General features: G+C 39.0%; 1 protein-coding gene across 1 annotated transcript in view; it reads right to left on the bottom strand.

The window, feature by feature from the left end:
* The window catches only part of LOC145994730 (uncharacterized), a 402364-nt gene that overhangs the window by 181583 nt on the left and 196323 nt on the right, over window positions 1-24458 (bottom strand). The window lies entirely within an intron of this gene.

Raw genomic sequence — 24458 nt, 5'->3', positions numbered from 1 at the left:
GAGTCGCCTGCATAGGATAAATAAAGAAAAAAAAACCCGCAGTACAGGAAACAGAAGCAACGATGAGTTGGAATATCAAAGTTGCATGAGAGGAAGCCTGGCTGACTTGCCTCGCAGCGTCTGCTCGAGGAGGAAAGTTAATGAGACTGGTAATCACTCCCCACTTATTACTAGTTCACGTTCGAATTAACAGTTAACTGTTTCCATTTGGCGCCCGCATTGCGATGCAGTTTTGTGCAGTGGCAAATTCCTTACGGAAACCTTACTCACTTATCATACTCGTGTGGCATTTCCTGAAGATTGTTTGTTCGACTAAAGAAAGATGACCGTGGAGGGATTGATCGCAGTCAAGTAGTTCTCTGCTACGTCTGTCCATATGGTGTAAAAAAACATGGGTTGGATACAGGGTGCACCAGAGTCCAGCGTGGACTACTTTCGCTCGCTCATACTCGTTCGAATCTCCCACCTTCGAGTGTATATGTTCGAATAATGTGATAAAAAACGTAGACGCATACAGTAAAACCTCGTTAATCCGGACTAATGTTGGGGATAACTTGACCGGTTTAAAGAAAGTCCGGATTAACTGAAATAACCTAAAAGAACAGTAGAAAGTGCATTAAAACTCCGTTTATAGCAACAAAACACGTTTATTATGGTGTATTTAAAGGGCATAGGCATAAATACACTATATGGTACAGTACAAAGTCTGCGGGAAACAGAATTCCATCAGTGGTTGACTGCCTTTTCTTTGGGAAGTTGTCTTGTTGACTTCTAGCCACATTTAAAACCTTGCATTCTGCTTTTGCCTGTCCGGATTAAGTGAAGTCCGGCTTATCGGGGCCCGGATTAACGAGGTTTTACTGTATCTGAAAAATATCTGCCTTGGTAGTTTCAGCCTACAATCATCTATTACATTTTCATATAACTACATTTTAACATGGAGATGATGACTATGTTCACTTAAGTTTCAATTTCACTGTGTCTTTCACTTCAGAATCCGAATTTGAGTGCCCACTACCACAGACAAATTACGGTTATAAGTGTACTACTGAGCTTCGAGTGTATACCGCTCGTTTTGCCTGTTTGAGCGATAATCACTCGAGCGAAAAAACGCTCAATTCCGTACGCTATCTAGCGTCGTCCGTGCGAACTACTTGGCGCTGGAGCGAAATCCTCTCGCTGCAGCACTCTAGTGAGCAACATATAGTGCATCTACATGCAAATGAAAGTTACTGCAGGAATTGTGGCTGGCGACGTGATTGGAACAAGTGTTCTCGGGTTACCAGCCAGGTGAAACAGTGGTGTTAGGCGTTAGGGCTCAACCGATACCACTTTGAACCGATACCCATACCAGTGTAGATACACGTATCGATTCCCACCGATACCGATGCTTCAAAAATTGTAATAAATAAAAGTTGTTCAAATACTGATTAATGTTATTGTCTAAGTGTCCCATTCCAATTACATGCATCAATTTACCAAGAGTTTTCCTTTTTAAAAATACATGTTATGTAATCACGAAATTAACTTTGAAATTAACTTGGTCATCGGTGTTCTTTGTGAGTGTCCCTAAGTCAATCGATCATGAACTCAACTTTTCACACAAAACCTGTGTAAAATAAAATGAAATTTTTGCATACTTTCAAGGATAATTAGACAGCGAATTTTTGCGGAGCCCGTGACACGTCCTTTCCCATTGCACTAATATTTATGGTTATTAATTATCTTTTCTCTTGTACAAATGTTTATGGTTTTTTAATCTTAATTTCTGTAATTTACCTATCACTGATAATGTCAGGATAGTGATTAACCTGCATATACTTGTCTTGTAAGGGCTGTTACCATGGCAATTACGAGTGTCTTTTGCCTTGACTTGGAAGTTCGGGTTCGGTTTTTCGAATAGAGTGATCAAGTTAAATTATAAGAGTGACATGGATTATATGTAAGGCATATAAGTATTTAGTTTGCAAAGAAGTAAAATCGACTTCCTTTTTATTAGTGCAAACTTAACTTTGATTTTATTTGAAGAACTAACAGAGAGATATTACCCCATACCCTGAGAGGCATCACGGGAATGCTTTCGAGTCTTTCACGTGAACTTATTACTTGCTCTTTTAGTTAAATCATGTTCGTTTCACCAAAGAACGTGTCACCCGCGAAAGTCATAATCCAGGAATAATATCGGCCCTCATCGGTAAATAAATTCCAATCGATACTTTCCGATACCGATACATCGGTATTGGTATCGACTCATTGTTCTTGTTTTCTTATGCACGTTTAGGGTGTAAGGGGTGACCCTTCCACGTAGTACACCCTGGACTGCATTTTGCAGCCTAACGAGGCTCTGGCGTCCTGACACATGGCCAGTACTTCTGTTGTTTGCTGTCCCCATGTGTTTGTGATTGTCCCTTCATCTATTTCATTTTATCACCATAATAATTTGAATCAATCAATCAGTCTTTATGGAAATAAAACGGAGAAAAAGTACATGCTGATATCACCTGCGTGTGCGTTTCTTGACATGCACGAGGCTGCAGCGGAAAGCGTAACGCGATGGTTGAAGTGAGACTTCCATCAGGGGAGCGAATGGTCGGGGGAGGATGAATCTCTGACAAAAGGTGGCTCTCAGAGAAATATGAGAGCAATTCGAGGGGATTGGCTCGACTAATGAGACGCTCCGGGCAGTGGCTCGTAAGACCAGCTCATTTCATGTGTGACGAGCGGCCGAAATGATAAATACTGCTCAACGAAGACGCATAACAGAGATATTAAGAGGAGACGGGGATTCCTAGCCCTGAAAAGTGGGGGAACTTTCCCTCTGTAAACGACCAGATTCCTTGCGCGGGAGAGAATTCCCCTCCGATATTTATTTTTTCCCTCTGCTTCGGAATGCTCTTGTGCTTTCGTTGCGCCCAGCTGAAGCAATGTACGAGAACACGGCTCTCGTAGAAAAATTTTTTTTCTTAGATTCCTCTCTTCGGCAGGGCAAGCCTCTCACAGATATCTTCGGCCGTGGAATCCTATTGGACCTGCGAGCTGCATTCTTGCACATATAGTAACACATCAGACGAGTGCTTACACTCGAGACTTTTAAAATTAAAACAATTTGGATGCGCGCTAGATGGATATTCGTCAATGTTCGTTTTCGATTCTAGAAATACATCAATGCGTTCCCACTAACACAAGGACAATACTCCAACACATAACAATTGAACAAGGTGTGTTGGCAGTATCTGAATATTGACACAATAAAAATATGAAGTGGAGCATTAGTATGTTAAAAATAATTATAACATTTTAACTAAACCCATGTTAAAATATATTCGATTTAAAAATAATATTTTTGTAATAAATAACTGACTACCAACATTAATTGTGTAACTCGCATCATTTCTCACAGAATATCATATATTTAGAGTCCTTCAACTTAAAGCAATCGAAATATCGAGAAGTGTTTATTATTTCAGAAAGCAATTAAAAGTGCATCAAATAACATGTTATGCGCATTTATATTCATAAGAATTATTATGGCTTTCAATGCAATCCCGATACAAGTAATAAATTAATAATAATATGATTGCCTAAATGTGTGAATGCCGGAGACTCACATTAATTGTCACAACTAGAAATCACTTTAAACCCCAAAATAAAACTATAAATACGCCATTTTTGCATGATTTATGGCAAATTATTGCTTTAAACAAAATGGCGGCAAGAGCACAAACTTTCTGTCAACTTTTAAAAAAATATGAGACATGAAATTTGTTACGATTGGGAAATTTTGGTAAATTTCATTGCTATTCAAATTACTTTTCGACAACCCTCGTGTATGTACTTTTAAGGATTTTTATTTTTCAAGGAGGTATTAAAGTTTCTTAGTTAAATTGTAACCCAGTTTCTGCCGAGCGATAAAGAACGCAGAGCAAGTTGAAGCTTGCATTCTTTTCTTTTGTGTCAACAATGCCTTCTTTTTCGGGCGGCGCTGCGCGGGTTTATCAGTAAATTTAGCTTTCATTGTGTTTCTTTCTGTATGTCTTTTAGAAGGGGTAATTGTTGTGGGCTAAAAATAACTTCCGTTGTCCAAATCTTTTGTTTAGGGAAGAGAATTGCGCAACACCACTACTATAAACACGGGGAGATTCGTTGGCATTGATGATTACATTTCCAATTTTTAAGGTAATCACATCGCGCGTCAGGGTCCAGGCTGGGAGAATACGGGCAGTGTGTGGTGAGTGGCTGGTCAGTTCTCCCTTCCCCAATGTCAGGTGTTTTCCGGAAGCTACCTTTAGGGACTAGTGTTGGTCAGCACGGTCTAAATCATTCGGAATTCTCCTGGTCAGGAGACTCTGTTAATAAATTTAGAACTTAGTTGTTTTAATCCGAGAACACTCTCCTGGTCAGGAGGTGCAAGTTAATAATCTTTCGAAACGTTCCTGGTTAGGAAGTTTGAATTCTTTAGTGACATTAATCCGAGAGCACGCTTCTGGTCAGAATGTGTACTTTAATATCTTTGCGAATATAGAATACCTACATATCCGTTCGGAGTCTGAATACTTGCGACTTTGGGATAAAGTTAATGGTTTCATTTATTGGGTTGTTGTAGAAATTATTGAAATAGCTAAAATAAGTGATAGGCTAAATAATTTTTTGGGGGGGGATTCCTTAAGTGATATTCAATTGTACTGCTTTTGTGATATGAGTAGCCGGCGGCGTATGTAAAGGGTAGAAATTGGTTCTCCTGTTATTGTATTATGAATGTTTTTGAGGTAGACACTGAAGTTGGTAGTACACTTCTTGAATTACAAAGAGCATAATGTAAGTGTGAAAAAATTATAGAACCAGGAATATTGAGTTTATGACTGATAATTTATTAATATATTTTGTTCTGATAAAGTCTTGAATACCAGTCGTAACTTCGACCTTTTGTGAAATCGTTGATATACCCAGTTGTTGAAACCAAGTTACGGTTATAACTCCATTAAGCCTTGTTTCCATGATTATGAAAAACTAAATATGCTGACCAAGGCAGTAATTTATTTTATTATAAAACATAAACTAACGTAACGTTTCAACCTTCTAGCAAGGCCTTCTTCAGACTCTGTATCAAGTACAAAAGTAACCAGATACAACGAGAAGGGTAATATATATACACAAACATTACTCCCTCCAGACTATTTAGAAAGTTGTTAGGAACTTTCTAGCAGATGACTTTCACTTTCCAACTTTACTTTCACCTAAAAGGCTAAACACAATTACTTCCATATAGAATGTGGTTGGACTTTTTAATCTCACGCTCTTTTCCCTTCATTTTTCTTCCTTTTCCTCTCCTCTTTTTCTCTTGTCCTTTCCACTCTTTCCAACATCTTTATAAGTAGACCTCATAAAAGGACTTAAGTTAAATGAGATGAAGACGACAATGTTTAGCTTAGACGTGAAAAGTATGTTCCCGAGCATCAAGAGGGGACACGTTTTGGACATTATTAAAAAGAGAATGGGACAAGAAATTATAGGAGAATGGGATAGTGAAAGGGTAGTGAAGGCGCTGGAAACCATTTGGAATAACGGTTACAGTATAATGGGAGATAAAATAATGTTAATGAGTGAAGGACTAAATATAGGTTCCAGTCTAAGCCCAGCATTGGCTGAATTGGTTATGAATGAATGGGAAAAGAAAGTGATAGAAAAGGGAGGTGACAAAATGGTTCTGTTTTGCAGATATGTGGACGACTGTTTTGGCATTTGGAAGGGAACGAAGAGGCAGCTTGACATTTTTGCCAAAGAAATTCAAGATGAAGAAAGAGGGATATTATTGGAACTTGAAATAGAAGAAGAAGACAAGTTAAGCTATCTAGATATATTGATGAAAAGGGAAAGAGGACAAGAAATTGAAACCGCTTGGCATCAGAAGAAGTGTGCAGCTGGGGTATTCTGCCACAAAAGAAGTGATGTAAGTGAGGTGACAAAAATAAATTTTATAAAGAATATGGAGGACAGAATCAAGAAAATATGCATGAAAGAATGTGAAAAAGAAGGCAAAATAAATATCCTATGGAAACAGCTGGAAAAGAATGGCTATGAGAAGCAGGATAGACTGGACATAAACAGAAGAAGTAAGAAAACGGGCAGGGGAGAATTAGAAGAGAAAGAAAAAGAGGAGAGAAGGTTTGGAATAAGGAGTATGGGGAAGACCACAGAAAAGATATGCAAAGTGCTTAGAAAAGCAGGAATTAAAACTTACAGGAAGGGAGGGAGAAGCATCTTAGGAATAGCGAGGAATGCTAACAAGAAAAAGGAAAACAGAGAAGAGGAAGAAGAAGGGATTATCTACGAAGTAAAATGTAAAGAATGTCAGAGTGTGTACATAGGAGAAACGAAAAAAAGGCTGAAAGACAGGTTGAAACAACATAGGGATGATGTACGACTTAAGAGAGAGAGAAATGCAATATTTAAACACACGAGAGAAACAGGACATGACATAGAGTGGGATGAGGCTAAGCAGATAGGAAGGGAGAAGAGAATGCTAGTGAGAAAATGGAAGGAAGCCAAGGAAATAGAGAAGAAAGGCGAAGAAGACACAATGAACTGGAATGGGGGACTGAAGTTAAACAAAGAATGGAAGAAGATGTTGGAAAGAGTGGAAAGGACAAGAGAAAAAGAGGAGAGGAAAAGGAAGAAAAATGAAGGGAAAAGAGCGTGAGATTAAAAAGTCCAACCACATTCTATATGGAAGTAATTGTGTTTAGCCTTTTAGGTGAAAGTAAAGTTGGAAAGTGAAAGTCATCTGCTAGAAAGTTCCTAACAACTTTCTAAATAGTCTGGAGGGAGTAATGTTTGTGTATATATATTACCCTTCTCGTTGTATCTGGTTACTTTTGTACTTGATACAGAGTCTGAAGAAGGCCTTGCTAGAAGGTTGAAACGTTACGTTAGTTTATGTTTTATAATAAAATAAATTACTGCCTTGGTCAGCATATTTAGTTTTTCACAAGTTACGGTTGTTTTAAATCTTTAAAGAATTAGGATATGTAGTAGAAAAGGGAGTGCTCTTGGCTTTATGGTTATTCAGTATCAAGTTTCTTACCAGATAATTGAAGTTTTTAAGTAATTTTTATTTTTAACATGACGAGAAGTTTGTAATTTTCATTTTTCTCCAACTATGCTTGAGATCTGTAAAATCTTCGATTAATGTACAAAACAAGAATCTTCACTTTGTGTTACTTTCGGTGATGGATGTTTTGGAACTGAGATGTAATAAATTCAGTAATTGATAAAGTGTGGTTTCTTTGAAAAGTACATTAGCATTATACATATATATATTGGTTGATTGGCAGACTTCTGGTTTGACGGGGTGTCCCGCCACCACTGGTCAGTGGGGTGGAGGTCCTATTGATCCATACGAGTGTCAGTTTATTGGTGCTGCTTTCCTCGTGACTCGCAGGCACGTTCTCACTAGTCAGTGGAACGTGGGTGCGGTCACGATGGATAAGTAAAGCATCTAAAAGAGTTACAGTGAATAAACTTAGATTTAAGATTCTATAGATACGTATGTACGTTTAAATTTAGAAGCAGACCCTTATCCGAAGTCTGGGATGCGGGCTCTCATGTCCCGAAGATACTGAGAAATAGTCGAGGCATATAACTAAGAGAAATTGTAGGTAGCGACGCTCGGTCTTGGTCGTTCGAGGGGACCGAGCTGGTGCGTCGCGTACCAGACGATGGGTTGACGGCCATGTATGGTTGCAAATTTGTCAAAATTAGTGTAAGATGATAGTTTGCCTTCTGTGTGCTGATATTATAATGCACGTTCTGTGCAGGGATGTACTAGGGTTTCAAAAACACGCTGTGTTGACGGTTTATGCGTGTCTATTGCCAACCTGTGTTATGTAAGTTGCAATTTCGTAGCGGTGAGCGTCCGAAAGCAAACTAGTTCATAGAGCAAGGCCGTGCCACGCTCTATGGTTACCGGTTGTATAAGTTCTTGCAATCTCTGGTTCGTTTACGACATAAAAATATAGGTTACTTCTTCTCTCTTAATTGGCGTTGAAGTGCGAAACGTTGTAAAGTCCCTGGAAATGCTACCAGAGGTAAACCAAGTGTTTCAAGAGAACCAAACGTCGCCCAGAAAATGTTTTTCGTTGGTACTACCATCTTCAACTAGGGCGAACATGTTGTGGAAGAAGATTTCCGAAAATCTGGATATAGCTGCACGATGATGTAATGTAAGTTGCACAGACATATAATGTACACACACACACACACACACATCCATAACACATGCAAACACACACACACACACACACTTTTCAATATTTAAAATAAATCAAGGCTTATTTTGTTTATAAACATTAAGTATCATTTCAAAGTCTGTCGTAGGTGTAAATTAACTCTCTATCCTTGCTGGTGGCAGTGGCAATGTGGCTACTCAGTTAAATGTTTGGCGGGAAAAGTGTTACATTTATCAAGAATGTCAGAAGCATGACGAGTTTTAATTGTATAATTCGAAAAAAACACTGCCCTGCTTCTGACACCAAACAATATATTCAATCTTCAATGTTGGCTAATACACATCGTTATATTTAAATTTCCACCATTTTACAGAAGTAAGGGTCACAAGCATCACTTGATGTACGCACAAAGATTGGAAGAATCTCACTCACTCCATTTTGTGATATCAATAATCTTAGCATTCTAAAATTAATTTGGAATATGCGAATCCCATGGATAGACTCATGGCCATGATTCTATTTCGAACAGTTGTCAACTACTACACTTTCACACATACTAATAGGGTTTGAAAGCAGACAGGATGATCCCGGGAAGAGGCACACTTCAAGGATGTATATCGGATAAATCTAGAATATTGGCATTCAAAATTTGGAAAAAAACAACAACCAAGGAATGAAACTATATGTCATGCATCAAATTAACAAGACACCATTACAGTGTCTCTTACAGATTTAAAACACTTGGTGATTCGACTAATGAAGAAAATATCGGCTGACCAAAAGGAACAAGTCGGTAACGCGTCTGACTACCATGCTAAAGGTCCCGGGTTCGATACCCGGCCGGTTCAAATCCGGGAACTTTTCTAACGATGGAAGCGGCCCCGGCGCCCACCCAGCGTCGAATAACATGGGTACCTGGAGGAAACCCTGGGGGGTAAAGGCGGTCAGGGGCGTGATGCTGATCACATCATCCCCACTCACGACTGGATCAAGGAAGTGTGGGGCGCTACCCCCACACCCCCTATACGCCTTCATGGCATGGTGCTATGCACAGGGGAGCACTTTTCTTCTTTACCTATACCTTTTACCGTAGTTTTTTTAATAAATCAACACCCAGGACGTGCACTTTTGCAAATATCTATTTCTAATTTGCGCCCATTCATCAAACGAAAGAAAACTTTTTTTTGGTCGCGAAAATCTAGCTAGAACACCTACAAGATAAAATCGTTAGATTTTCTTTGATCGACTGATGTAGTCGGCAATGTTTAGTAAATCAACATTCATAGGTCTAGCAGATTGGAAATGGCCAGTGAATTGCCGTGTGAGCGTACATATGTGATAGTACTATGACGTTAGTTTCAATCACGGACATTACTGTGTAAGGTTTCGTGGTTGCAAAAACTGAGATAACACCAAAATTATGCTGGATTCTCTTTATCCGTTTGACCCACTGCACCTGTGGTCCATAGCAATTACAAATTTTAAAGTTTTCCTTCCTTATGTTCCAATTCTCGATTAGACCACAGCACCTACATATAGTACACCTTCCTCGTCAACACAGACTACTTCAACTAGAAAGCTTGTCTTCTCTTCTAATGATGTGGACGATTCCCAATATATAATTGAATACTTTTTTTCCAATCCTTCTGCCTCTAGAGATCATCTGGACAACGTAGTCGGACCACGACAGTAAGAAAAACTAAACACATGGATGACATTGCATTAATAATGAACTCTTTGGCTCTACGGATTGCTGCAATGTTGACTTGTACAGTATTTTCATTTGCAGAAGTGGAATCTATTTTGGTCAACAGAATCAGTCGATGAGTGGAACATGACCTCTTGCTTCATAACACGGCATTTCTCAGAATCAACGGTCCCGGGACCTCATGGAATGCCTTCCTGACACCTGAAACGCTGGCGACCTGGTAAGGGACCCTAGGAGAGAACCAGCAGAGCGTCCAGTGGAGGCTCCGCGCAGTCGACGGCCGCGTTGGTGGAACAACCAACCAGAAGGGGTTGGCTCACAGTGGATGATGAATGTTTGTGCTGTGGACAATTTAGTGTGGACGAAGGAAGGTTCCGGGGTTTGGTTGGAGTTTATTAGAATAATTACAGGCTGCCTGCAGACGTTCATGGCCATGCGGCCAGCAGACTGACCTTCCTCCGCTGGGTCCGCCCAAGCAGTCTCCACCCGGCTGTCTTTTGCCTCGTTGGTCACTCATCCGAGGCGTTCACATGGCATACGCCTCTAGTGGCTACCGGGAATATGATCCTGGCTACGTCATCATCCTAATATCACATACATGTATGCCCAATTTCCTTTTTTAAAAAAACGGAATCCAACAATGGAGCAGAAATTCAGTTTGTGAAGACCCTTTTTCATGCTGAAATAACCAATGCTTATGGAGCAAAGTAGAAAGGGTATGTAGAAAAACTTACATCAATTAAATGAATGTAAATTTTTTGGAATTTGTGATAAAATCAACTAACATTCAGGGGTATGATGTTACTTCGGTTAGATTTCCACATTATATGCTTTTGTTTGAAGAAAATGAGAGGAGTAAAAGTAGTTTTGCAGAATTCGAATAAATCAAAGGATAAATTGGTGCACGATTTAATGTAATAGAAACTAAAAAATGCGAATGGAAGATGGAGAAAAAAATGAAGTAGGCTAAGTGTAAAAGAGGAAAGGATAAATTGGATGATTGACAGCCTATTTGAACGTCATAATGATAATTGATTGAAGTTAAAATCTATGCAGAAGATTTTGAGAGGAAATAAAGTAGTTCAGTAATTCGAAGCTAGAATCAGATTTGTTAAGTACAATGAGTGAATATACTTCTGCAACGTTCAGACGCTTTGAATAAGAAGGTTCAGGGAAAGCTAGAAACTTTTGAGATTTGAATATACAAATGTAAGCTAAAGACACAATATTGAACTCTACATAGTACCTGATAATTCATATCTTCGCGTTTCTGCAGCACACCAAAATGATGGATACTCCTTCCCACCTAACCATGCCTGTAAAGATAGTTACACATGATTGGAATGGAACTATCATGGAGTTAGTACAATACGACGGCTCATCATCTTCTTCATCAGTATCATCAGCATTGACATTGTAACAGTCCTTTTCTTCAGTTAAATCACATTCAATTGTTTGTTCGACAACTCTTCCATTTGTGCCATCGTCTTCGACCACTAAGCTTGCATTACACCATCCATAACCAGCACACTCACCACACTATGTTGAACACTAACTTTACTAACATAGGATCTGCATATGAGTATATTTTTCATGATATAAATTATCCTGATTAGCAATTCATTAATAAATCTATACTGAATTAATCGAGGATATGCCAATCATAAGTGTGCAAGGGAGAGACTGATTGAAGTTAATCAATAATAATATTGTGATCTTTAAGAAAGGATGAAGCATTTTCAAGCCGATTAAATTTGCAAACAACTAAAGGCAGAGGGGCAGCAATTGTCATTATGTAATCGGATGTGTCAATGACATGCTCTTGTACGTACTAACCAAAAAAAGATTGATATTGTAGGATAGGATATTTTCGTGAGACTGCAAAAGTTCATCTAATGCTGGACCAACAGCATTTCATATGCTATCCAATTTATTCGCAAGCGTGCGTGTGGTGAAATTTTTAGTTTAAGTCGAGCAGTGAATTAAGTTTAGATTCCGCTTTCCTTTACTTGGGAGTAAATCTGAATTATCTTTCTCTATTTCTAATCTAATTTCTCTATATTTACGCCTAAAAATTACATTAAATTGCACAGCAATGGGATTTTCGGAGGCGTCCACCCTACATGCGCCTTTATTTCAGCGCCTGAAGTGGAAAATGTTAGCTGGGGGGTTGCGAGGGGATGCTTGCGAAAATTCTGCTAGCTGGGGTAATAACATATCCCCTTACTTCGAGCACTGCCCTATTTTATACGCATCAATACAGAGTTTGTAAAGCCGTGATATGCAATGCAGTTTTTATTTCTCCAACTGAGCTTTCAGCAACACTCTATCCCTCTAATCAAAGGGTGTGCACACGCTTATGATGCCAATGTGCTGGTTAGTAAACATAAAGCGCCCACGTAGAAAACACAGCTCAAACATGCTTAATGTTCTTTATAAGATGTCATTATATTAGCGAGATTTTTAGTACGGGTTGTTTTATCCTCAATCTGCTACGAAAACATGTGAACATTCGGCAAGAGAAGTATCATACATCATTGGCGTACACAAGGAAGGGGGGGGGGGGGATGGGGCCCTCCCGATATTTTGAGAAAATCAAAATTTTCAAATGAAAGCAGTAAAGAACTACGGAAAAATCAACTTTTGAAAAGAAGGTTAAAAATTGTAATTTGAAAATATTTGTAGCGTTTTCGCCCCCCTAGAACACAGCTAAGTAATTTCCACCTTTACAATTCTAGCTCCTTCGAAAAAATACCTGTGTACGCTAGTGACATGCATCGTATTTTATCCAATTAGTCATGTGATTTTCTCATTCGGAGCTGTTTCCTTATTTCTATCTCCTGGGTACAGCTCGGCAAGAAAACATGAATAGTGAACTATAATGGGACAAATACAATTCACACCTGTGCCTTACAAAGGATCCGAACCTGCAGAGGCACTTGATTCTTAGCGTGTTTTGATAACTAACCGGAGAAACATACTTTCTTCCGATGCAAAAATTTGCTATTATTTCTGAAGGACATTGCTCATTACTGCAGATATGTGCAAGAAGTCTCACGCGTGTAGCGTGTTGGTAACTACCTGTTCCATAACACCTCTGCGAAGACTATGCAATTTATATTTGCATTCCCAAAGACCCATTCAGTGACCGTGAAGTTTGTTCCCACACGAAAGGAGAAGAATTCGTTCCGTGAATATCATCTGTTGCTGATAGACTGCAAAGAATATAGCAAAATCGCAACGAATGTGGTGTGCAGTTGGGCTGTATCAGTTGAATCAGTAATTCCGCTAAAGGAACAATCCTACTCACAACAGGGGTAACTGAAAATTAGAAGCCATTCATTTCTTAATACTACCTTTGTATTTCACTTGACCTTCCTGTAGTAATTCCTTCGGCTAAAATCAAAAAAATCTTAATTTGATAGAAATGTAACGAATAAATAGCCGTTTAGACACACTTACAGTCTCATTTAGGGCCTTATGCTGCTTCTTCATAATTTTCTTTCTAAGTGCCAATTTTACCACTTTTTTACCTTGGTCAACTTTCAAAACGAATTAGTTAAATAAATATGGTAACTACGAACTATATTATATAGTGTATCCCACCTTCTAGATCGCAGCTATGAAAGTGATATCTAGCTTTACAATTCCAGCCCCTCCGAAAAAATCCTGCTTACGCCAGTGATAGAAGCAAAATTTCGGATTACTTCTCCATGAAGCACTAGTAATGTGCCTTTGACACTTGAAAATCACATGACATTTGTATCTCCTTCTCTACTCATGAAAACCTAGGCATTCCTCGGACTACCGCCATTTGTATATTTTTTCTACGGTGTTATTGCCATGTTGCTCCATCCACATGTTTCACTACAATTTTTCAATATTAATTGTCCTTTAGAAAGAAAATAATAATTGATGGGCGTCCCCGTGCGAACCCGAGACCGATTGATTACCACTACGCTATCGGGAAGGTTCTAGTTACCACCCTCATGGTAACTGGAATCGCGTTAACTTATTTGGAAGGAAACTGAGTAGTAAATGTTTTCGAAAATAACATAATCCATTTTTGTTCAGAGGAGTAAGTTGTAACGATGGAAATAATAAAGATGAGGAGTGACAAAATGGTTGGCACATACCCTGTAAAGTCTTCACGAAGGTATCAGAACAGAAATTCAAGATGCAGTCCAATGACGGGATTGGTTTGCGAGAACTGACAGGCGTGATGGCGATCCGAAGCACCCCGATCGAAACATTGTTAAAATGTAGAAGTTTGTAATAATGTAATTAATTCGTTCACTCCTCCTCCACATCAGATTATGGATTTTTTTACATTGCGGCGTTTCAAGAATACGTGTTTCTTACCTGCGCTAATTTTTGGATCTTATTCCCTTACTGGCCCTTCAAAGGGCATTCACCATCTTGAACGGAAACAAAAATAACTGCATTGGCTAGAAGTTGAATTAAAGTACAAGGCATTTATGGACACGGAAACCTCAAGACTTTATCATTTGGGGAGGGTAAAACGGTGAAGAGGACGAAGTTGTTCAATCAAGATGACACTAGAGGGGCTCACTTTAACTAGCTGGAGTGGTCAATCGTAAAGTACACTATGTTATTTCACTCTCAGCCACATTTTCTTTACCAATTCTGGTCAACACACCCGTTCCATCAAACGAACTTCCTTCATCCGAGAAAGATCGCGACCAGGAGCAGCAGGGGAAAAAAAGCCAATCGCTACCTCAGCAGCATCCCGGATTACAGAAGCCAGTTGGAGGAATCTTGGCGTGAAAAGACGAGACAGCTTCAGACTTAAGACATTTATTTCGGTCGCAAGAAGAAGACCATTGTGGTTAGGTCAGGGTACAGTCTAGACATACATAATCAAGTAACTTGGCAGGAAACCTGTTATTAGATTAGAAGATGAAGCTACACAATGACGTAAGGCCGACACAAAAAAAGCAAGACACCGAGACGGATTCAAATCCCGAGGGTGTGATTAGAGTCGCTCATAAATAAAAGTGTTTGTTACAGCTCCGGAACGACATCTTGTTGAACAGCATGTTCCTCTGTCAATGCTTCGGGAGCAGAGGCATTTCAAACGCACGCACTTTTAAAATAATTAACGTTCACTCTCTCCCGTGGCTAGCGTTTCGGCGTTTTATGGCGGAGCAAACAACAAATTATGGACCTCATTGCACACCGAGACAGAATCCCTAATGGCCATAAAGTAATAATGACATTAATTAAATCACTGTTATTTTTTAAAGATTGCGCTGCCGAGAACCGAGGAAAAAGTAAATAAGCAGAAAGAAAAGAAGGAAAATACTCATTACATTTAGGACGAAGTCAACGGGTCTCCCAAGCGCTTCGAACCGATGCTCGCCACGTAGCAAAAAAGTGCCTAAATAAAGGCCAGTTGAAAATTTTTATGTTCTCTTTCTTTTCCTTTCTTAATGTGACTTCCACATGAGACAATTTAATTTATTGCATAGTTACATCTTCTAGTTTGCATTTCACACCTACTTAGCCTTTCGTAGGTCAGTGGTATTCAGCCTTCGTGAGCCCGCGGGCTGGTATATTCATTTTTTAAAAGTCGATGACCCGACCCAAACAATTTCACTCGTAAAGAGCTTTCTGATTTTTAAAACTTAATACGTTAATTAACACGTACCCTTGACATTTAATATTAATAAATTATGGCACAATCATAGAGAGTATTAGTTCAATTATGACTAGGCTTGTTGACAAATATAAAATTTGGTTGACAAATACTGGATCTAATGGAATATTTTAGTTTCCTCTGGCCAATATCATTAATTAATTTGGTAAGTTCTGATTTTCATTGGCATGATCCATTTCGAACACGAAATATTCCAATTAATCAGAATAATTTCACTTCAATATATTTGTTAATGAACATTGCTGCGCAATTTCTGTTCTGGATTGCAAGTCGCTTCATCCTTCCGCTTTCCAGGGCTTTGATTTCTCACCAGCCCGGGCGAGAAATGATTTTGGCCTCTCGCTGGTGAACCCCGAACGAAACGCCATGTTTCCAGGTCGTTGCCAGCTTGGGCTGCAAGTCGCTAACTCCGGAAGAACCCTCGCGGTCCAGTATAATTGACGCAATGGCTCGGCGGTGGAGAAACACTAGCTAATATCACACTATTGAGGTAAATTTTCTTTTTGTGTTGTTTGCAATGCTTATGTTATGACCCATGGTGGAATGACAAACAGGTGGATGCACGCGCATGGCTCTCAGCCATACGTCAGAGCTCTGACGTCAACATAGTGGCCACAGCCAGGAAAGGGGGTGCTTTTCAGAGGGTGACAAGTGGAGTTTCCGGTTTTGTTCTTTTCTGTAGACCATTGAACTGAGTGTTTCTTTTTTTGTTGTCTTCGTTTCACTTCTAGTGAGAAGAATCTAAGTGCATTGCGAAAGAAAATATGCGTAACTGTGATATTTACGGCTGTAGCAATCATTACAAAAAGACGAAAGGAACGAATATCAAGTATTTTGGATTTCCTGTTAAAGAAGAAGAATTTTGTTACAAATGGGTATTGGCTTGCAGGCGGAAGAACAAAATAAACAATTTTATCCCTCTCTCTCTCTGTCTCCCTCACTCTCTCTCTCTCTCTCTCTCTCTCTCTCTCTATATATATATATATATATATATATATATATATATATATACACACACACACACACAGATACACATATATACATGTATGTGCATGTATTATGTCCTTTCACGTATCACATTTTACATTGCTTTTCTGCGTACTTGGGCTGATTGCGGCGATAAGACTTGATGATCATATGAAATTTGATCAAGGGACAAACACAAATACTCTTACCCAGTTCAGGATTCGAACCCGGTAACTTCCGTGGCAATATCGCGAGTCAAGAACCCGGCGCCCTCAGTCACCGAAGCGACTCACGTATATGTATATATGCAGTCTTAGGTGTGTGTATATTTACGTATATGTATGTATACGTACTATACATATGTGTATATATAGGATTATCTATTAATGCAGTCTGTGTTATATACTCTTTCGTGCCTCAAATTTATTTCTAAGTTCACCGTGCATATAGTACCGTACCATGAAGGCACATTTTAGAGGTTATAGGTGTAGGGACCCACACATTCTCGATCTAGGCCATTTGGGAGGTGGTGTAATCAGTACCATGATCCGGCCGCCTTTACCCCCCCCCCCATGGTTGTCCCCAAGTACCCATTATTTAAGGCTGAGTGAGCTCCAGAACAGCTTTATGCGGGAACAAGAACGGAAATATTCTGAACTTAGATCACTCACCCCGGGAATCGAACCCGGATCTCCCGCGTACTAGTCAGATTGCCTACCGACTATTAAAACTTATTGTATACTCTGTGTTCCCCATGGAGAAAATAAGGTACACGAAGATACGCAACAACTTCCACTCTCCCAAATGAAAAACTGGTTCTGCACATTATGCACATAGAAATGCTCAGGAGGTGGACTCCACTATTTCATATCTCGGTGCAGTGACCGGATCACTACCATAGGTTCAGAGAATGTAACAAGAGGATCTAACCCACATTCCGTATGGAAACTACCAATTTGACCATCCGAATTATGGCTGTTTCTTGGCTGTGAAGTGAAGACTATAATATATTTTTTTCGCCTTTACTTTACTTACTTTTGCTGTCGACAACCAGCTTGTGCAGCTGTAATGAGAGTAACACTACACGAAAATAGATTTTCAGTGCTTGATTTCTGTTTAGGTACGAATGTGATTCTTTATTGTTGTTATTTAGCGTCGCTTATCTGTTACTTTTGGCTAATCGCAACGACATGCATGAGTGATAATTGGATGAAGTTGATGAAGGATAACACACAAAGAACACCCATGCCCAGGCCGGAATTCGAACCCGTGACCTTTGGCACCACAGCGAGCTGTGCTAACCACTCCGCCACGGAGGTCAGTAGGTGCAAATTTATGAAGAAATTGAAATAAAAACTTGCATGATACTGTACATATTTTCTTGCTATGTAAATAATGTTACTGTTAAAGATTTGTAAAAGCTTCTCAATTTTCCATAAAATTCCTGCACTACATTTGTTCGAGCAAGCAGCAAATGTAACAATAACAAATTCTTCAGAAAAATAAATTTAAAAGCTTAATTTCCCATTTACATATTGCTTTCCCATTGTAATTTCTAATATTTTCTCCTTCGATTCTACTCATGTGGTTGCAATAGCGTACCAAATATTTTTGGGGAAGCTGAAGCTGGAGACTATTTTACCTGTAGGAAACGCTTGTAAAATCATCAAGTAGGAATACATTTCACCATCCTCTCTCTCTCTCTCTCTCTCTGCCTCTTTCTGTGTGTTATCTAGCCCTTAGAAAATCAGAAAACAACTGTAATGGGATTCAATACGCTAATATGAAAGAATTAAAACTACTTTTCAAATGTAAGAGAGGTAGTCAGAATTGTGACAGTGTATGGTTAAAATTTGAATTTGCATTTTCCAACAAAGAAGAAGAAGAAGAAATAAAGGTAAGACTATCATGACGACGAGAATTAATTATGATACATGAAATCCATGAGAGAACACTCTGAAAGGAGTGCCCAAGTCTGGATTGGATGTCGAAGCCTGCGCTAAGTCTGACACTCAACATGCTTGAACACGAAGGTTCCTGTGTGTGTAAGACTAATAGAAAACACAGAAGAAACCTATGCACTAGGCTCATGCTGACCAGTAAGACTGAAAAGAGATTTATTACTAAACGACACTTTTTCGCAACATTGTATTTGATATTTGCAAGATACCCACATTCTTAACTGTTCCCTTAATTTTTTCTCAATTTTTTGGCTCGTGCCTTTTCGGGGGTGCAACCCCATCACGCCCTCCGCTCAGTACACCATTATATGGTTATTCCGCTTGTTTTGAAGTTATACTGAGTCTGTATTTGAAATTTGTTTCATGAAGAACGCGTCACTGTAGAGCGAGCGGACGTCCCGTAGTCCTTTCCTGCAACGATGATGACGTCATGCGCCGGAAGGGAGAGTTTTCAGGATCGGCTTGCATCCACCTCTTTAGTCTTTACACCATGGTTATGGTGGCCGCGGTGGCTCAGTCGGTAACGCGTCTGACTACCATGCTCAAGGTCCCGGATTCGATCCCCGGCCGGTTCAAATCCGGGAACTTTTCTAACGTTGGAAGCGGCCCCGGCGTCCACCCAGCGTCGAATAACATGGATACCTGGCGGAATGGGGGAAACCCTGGGGGGTAAAGGCGGTCAGGGGCGTGATGCTGATCACATCACCCCCACTCATGACCGGATCAAGAAAGGGTGGGGCGTTACCCCCACACCCCCTATACGCCTTCATGGCGTAGTGCTAAGCACAGGGGAGCACTTTACCTTTTTTTTACCATGGTTATGACCCATCCTCCTAGCTCTCACTTCGAGACTGTGAATCCTCTGAGTAGTTACTTGTTTCTACATCCTGTGGCACTGGGTGTTTCGGAGTGAATGAGATGATGCATCACCCCGGTACGTTTGGTGTTAGTGGAAAGTTAATATGTTTTAATTGTACGTAAACTTTTGACAGTACTCTAGGTACAAACTTTCATTAATTCTTTCCTTCTTGTTTATATTTCTGTAACTAAAGAAAAAACATTTACATTTCAACACCCACTTTACTTCACGGGAATGTGTATTTTGCATAATATTTTCAAAATTACATAATTGCTGCCCTTACATGATTACGCTGTATCAAATTTTAACTGAAAATATTGAGCATATTTTAATTTAATAATTTATCAATACTTTTTGTCAGGTATTGATTTATTGATTGATTCAGTTTATGTTACTTCGCTTATCTACCACTTTTGGTTAATCGCGACGATGAGAATGAGTGATGATATGATGAAAGGACTCTCACAAAGAACACCCATGCCTGGGCCGGGAATCGAACTCGGGACCCCTGGCGTCGTAGCGGGCTTGATAACCACTCCGCCACAGAGGTTGGCTCTTTGTCATGTACAAATACGGGGTGTAAGGGGGTGCTCTTCCACGTAGTGCACCCAATAGCCAACCTCACTTCCACGTAGTACACCCTGGACTGCAGACTAACGAGGCTCTGGCGACTGGCCCCGTGGCCAGTATAATTTTGTTTGTGTTGTCCTGTGTTTTGTCCTTATTTGGGCTGAGTGCTCCTTTACAGCCTCAGCTTTTAACGAAAGTCAGAAGATTTTAATATTTTATGCTTTTAGTAGATACGCAACGTTAGAGTTGTTCTGTGTAACGATAAGGGGCTGGACCCCGTATAATGTGACGGGTGCAAAATAGCCTTAGTGCTGACGCACCCAAAATTTTAAATTCAAATTCAAATTCATGTACAAATACATGATTGTTTCAAAGGGCAAAGGAGGAAGAGGGCTTTCCTCTCTGATGTTAATTTTTGGAACGGGAAAGATTTATATAAAATTTCTATAATAGCCTATATTCCGAAACTTCAATGGGAGTTACTGGAATTGGAAATTGTATTATCTTGTAATTTATACAACTGAAGTCGACAAAATCGTGAAATTGCCGAAATCATCATGCTCTCATGATTGCATTCAGTTCTCGACTGTGGGTAGGAGAAGGGGGGGGGGGGGGTTATTATGGAATGCCACAATTTGCATGGAACACACCACCCACCTCTGTCATTGTCAGCGATTGGAACCATCCATACCTTCTCACTTATCAATTTTGCTAACCCTCCTTCCTCTACTAAAAGTTTTAACTTGAAACACCAATCGAATTATGTATCAAGTCAACAGGCACTTTCGCCAATTATTCATTATGAGATGCATTTTGTGATATTGGAAAGATTATAGTCATAGCATTTTTTAAAAAAAGATAAATAGAGGAACCTCCAAGGACAACTATTCGTTTTCTATCTATCCTATTTGTACACTGAGAACCACATGTGCCTACTGTTCGGAATCTACCAAAGGATTCTCTCCACCCTGTGAATTCCTTGCCTCCCACATTGGGAAAATTGTAATAATCCTCATGTCTTCCATACACGAACATGTCAGTTTAGTTCTTCCTGAACATCAATTTCAATTCTGTGTATAACATTATACTCAGTTGTTGCAAGTTGTAGATTTTATCAGTGTGGTCTTTTACAGACGGCAGTTCCATTCTTCTTTGCGTCTCCATGACATGTCAAGTATGGTATGCAATTTTCATGCAAAGAAGTTAAAATGCACGTCAGATCCGGGATTTGAAACTGGAGGGCATTCAGAGTTCGTTGTTTGTTTCAAAGGGACCATCGGATGGATACTTGCTCCTGGAGCATGCATTTTGTACATTTATCTACAATTCAGAACGCCGTAATCCAGCTCCAACTGATCTCAATTACATTTTTTTTACATAATTATTGCACAGGCATCAATAGCAATGACGAATAATGCTCTTTGTCCTTTTCTGCTTTCTGGTACAATTTTTCTAAGCCAATGGTAAATACTCAAATCTATCAATTAAAAATCTGCGATTGGAAATCATGTGTGTACCCGACGTAAGAATGTCGCACGTGCGCATTTCTTTTCTTCTTGTGCCATGGTTTGTGATATTTACATCCTATAAATTTTGAAATGAGAAAACAAAGAAAAACTTAATAAAAAGGTAATATAGATTATATTTAAAGATTCGTAGTTTGCATTTCTGAATTTAAAAAGTTTAGCATATTTAAGAATATTTCATTTATCTCTGTGTCTGAAGAACAGCTTTAAAAACATACTATAACTATTAATTTGGGAAACAGAAAAGTCTAGCAGTGTGTTAGCAGAATATACCTCTGTCAATTGCAAATTTATATGTCGCATATTTATGACTTTTGAAAAAAGAACCTTTGAATGGCACCCTAGGGCTCTGTCTGAAAGGTACAGTCAACGGCAAAGATAATGGTAGGCAAATTGTCCACCGCTATTTTCATTAGTTCTTTATTCTACATCCTGTGTTGCTTTAAGGAATAAAACTATGTTGGTTCGAAGCAGGCATTGTTCTCTGCTTATTGAAGTCATTATTTTAATTCATTGTCATCACATTGTGTAATTCACACCGAATGAAAATGGTGGTGGACAATTCGCCTACTTTCGCCATTGGGTGTACAAATTACACACTTGAAGTATGAAGTATGACGGAAGTGACGTCATCTAATACAGTTCGAAAGCGCCGAGTACACAAGCAATCGAGACCATAGCTCGGAGTACAGATCGTAGCAGACTTGGTCACGTGATTTCCGCACTCGTTGTTCATTTGTTTGAAATCAATGAGGTAGAAAGCCAGCAACACAGGTTTAGGCCAGCAAGTTGTTGGTTGAAGTTCTTCTAATGTGTGGAAATGTATGTATAAGAACATTTGAAAATGCTATGTGATTTCTATGGTGAAAAACAAGTTATTAAAACGCAGGGAAAACAATGCGTCTTCAGTTTTATCTGATGATCGTATTTGGCGCTGCAGTCGAAGTGCAATTCGAAAGACTTTCACTTCCGGTCCACGACTTCAAGACCGCACTGGAAGACTATACTCGGAGGATGCTAGCTTCAAGTACGGTCTTGTACCTTTCGGACAGGGCATCATCCCCTCTATCCTACCCCTCGCTACGGGTCCGTGTAATAGCAGGAATAAATATGTTGGTAGGTTAGGTTTGGTGCTTTTAGCGTGGTAAGGAGAGAAGATAAGTATGCGACGTGAGATCCACCTCTTGTGTCATTATATATTATATCTCCAAGTTGATAAAGCTGTCTCTAGCTGCTCGTGAGTATACCTCTGATTCTATATGGACCTGAAATGAATACTTAAATTTACTGTCTGACTTGTCCTGATATTATTCCTTTGCCTGCTTTGTCTAATGGAATATTTCCTCCGTGATAGTCATTAATTGCCCTTTGATCACAGATTGTACAATACAAAAAGGATGTCTGGTACTTCTCTGTACCATTTATTGTTTACACATGCAAACTTATGAGGCATTAACATCGATTTTATGGTGCAAGTATCCAATAACTTTAAAAAATGTCCGTCCGTCGTTTCAACTATTTGTATCTCAGAAACAATTACCTCGAATTTGCAACTGTGAAATTTGGTACCTATACCAAGTAATTAACTTCATCGGCAGTAAGGGGCCTATCCGTCAGTCCGTCCGGTATCAACAACTATCATTATCTCGGAAATTAGCTATAGAAACAAATATTGGTGAACTGATAAACCTTCCAAATAGTAGTTCAATTAAATACAGTTCAACTCGGTCGCCCGTCTGTTCGGTCGAGAGAGACACAACAGATCTAAAGTGACCTGTGGATGTCTGAAAAACTAACATTGGAAAGATTTGAAATGTTCTAAAATTGGGGATGAAGTGATATTTACTTGTATATGACAACGACATTTGCTTCAACTTCCACATCCCTACACTCCGTCCCAGGAGTCTGCGGAGCAAGGCCACGCGTAACGGCAGAGAAGGGAAAAATCGAGTGGGCGGGGCAATGCAGTGTGCGCTGTTGCAAACGGTTGGTAGCTGCATTTCATTCAGCGCCACGAATGATGACAAAATTAATAAATAGGATGGTTAGGATACGCCGTAAGAAGGATTGAGCCATTAGTTTGTTGTAAATGTAAGCTATTCCATGCTATAATATTATTTTATTGATTCTCATAATCTCATTCTTAAAATTATACATAATTGCACATAATTTAATTTCATATCAGAGGTTAGGGGCAATGTAAAAAAATATTAATATACTTTTTATGGGTGTTATAATTTCATGTCTATGACACCCCACCACCCGTGAAATTTGATATTCTCCCGGAGAAAATGACTGGATTCAACACAGGGGGTGAGTAAGGCTCTATTAGTTTAAAATTAATAGGGTTGGAAACATTGCTTCTTCTCGTATAAAAAAAAATTGTTCAGAGAGTTTCCTGGAAAATGTGAACACAAAATGAATTTTAGAATTAACATTTGTCCCCTGAAAATAGATATGTACCAGCGTAACTCCTAGTACACTTGACATTCTTAACAGGGTGGATAAAAATCATTATTTTTAATTAAAAATCATTTTTGATGTTGTTTTAAATTTAAATCCATTCTTTAATTAAAAAAAAAACACGCTTAAAATTTTTTGCATCGTGTTTGTCACCAGACATATAGATATGTTTTTTTTTAAAGTAAGGCTTTTTCTAGTAAAGGCCCTGCAAAATATTTCAACAGTTTGATTTAAGCAAATAAAAATTATATGTAAATATACATTTTTTCTGTTTGTGATACTGTATATATGAATCTACTACGGAAATTTTGTTGAGTGTGTTAATGAAAGTATAATAATTTCAGTAACTTTTCTTCCAGGCAAAATAAAACATTCTGGATGTACCACAGATAAACGTATTATATACGTTATCTGTGAATGTACTCTATAATTTGTAACTTAAAACATTTTTTAAAGTCTTTGTAGCTGGATTTTGGCAATTTTTTTCATGATAGTTTGCA

The sequence above is a fragment of the Lepisma saccharinum genome, chromosome 11 (assembly GCF_977018435.1).
Source record: "Lepisma saccharinum chromosome 11, izLepSacc3.1, whole genome shotgun sequence".
In the NCBI taxonomy this organism is placed as follows: Eukaryota; Metazoa; Arthropoda; class Insecta; order Zygentoma; family Lepismatidae; genus Lepisma; species Lepisma saccharinum.
The sequence above is the reverse complement of the archived record's forward strand: the minus strand, read 5'-3'. Positions and strand labels throughout refer to the sequence as shown.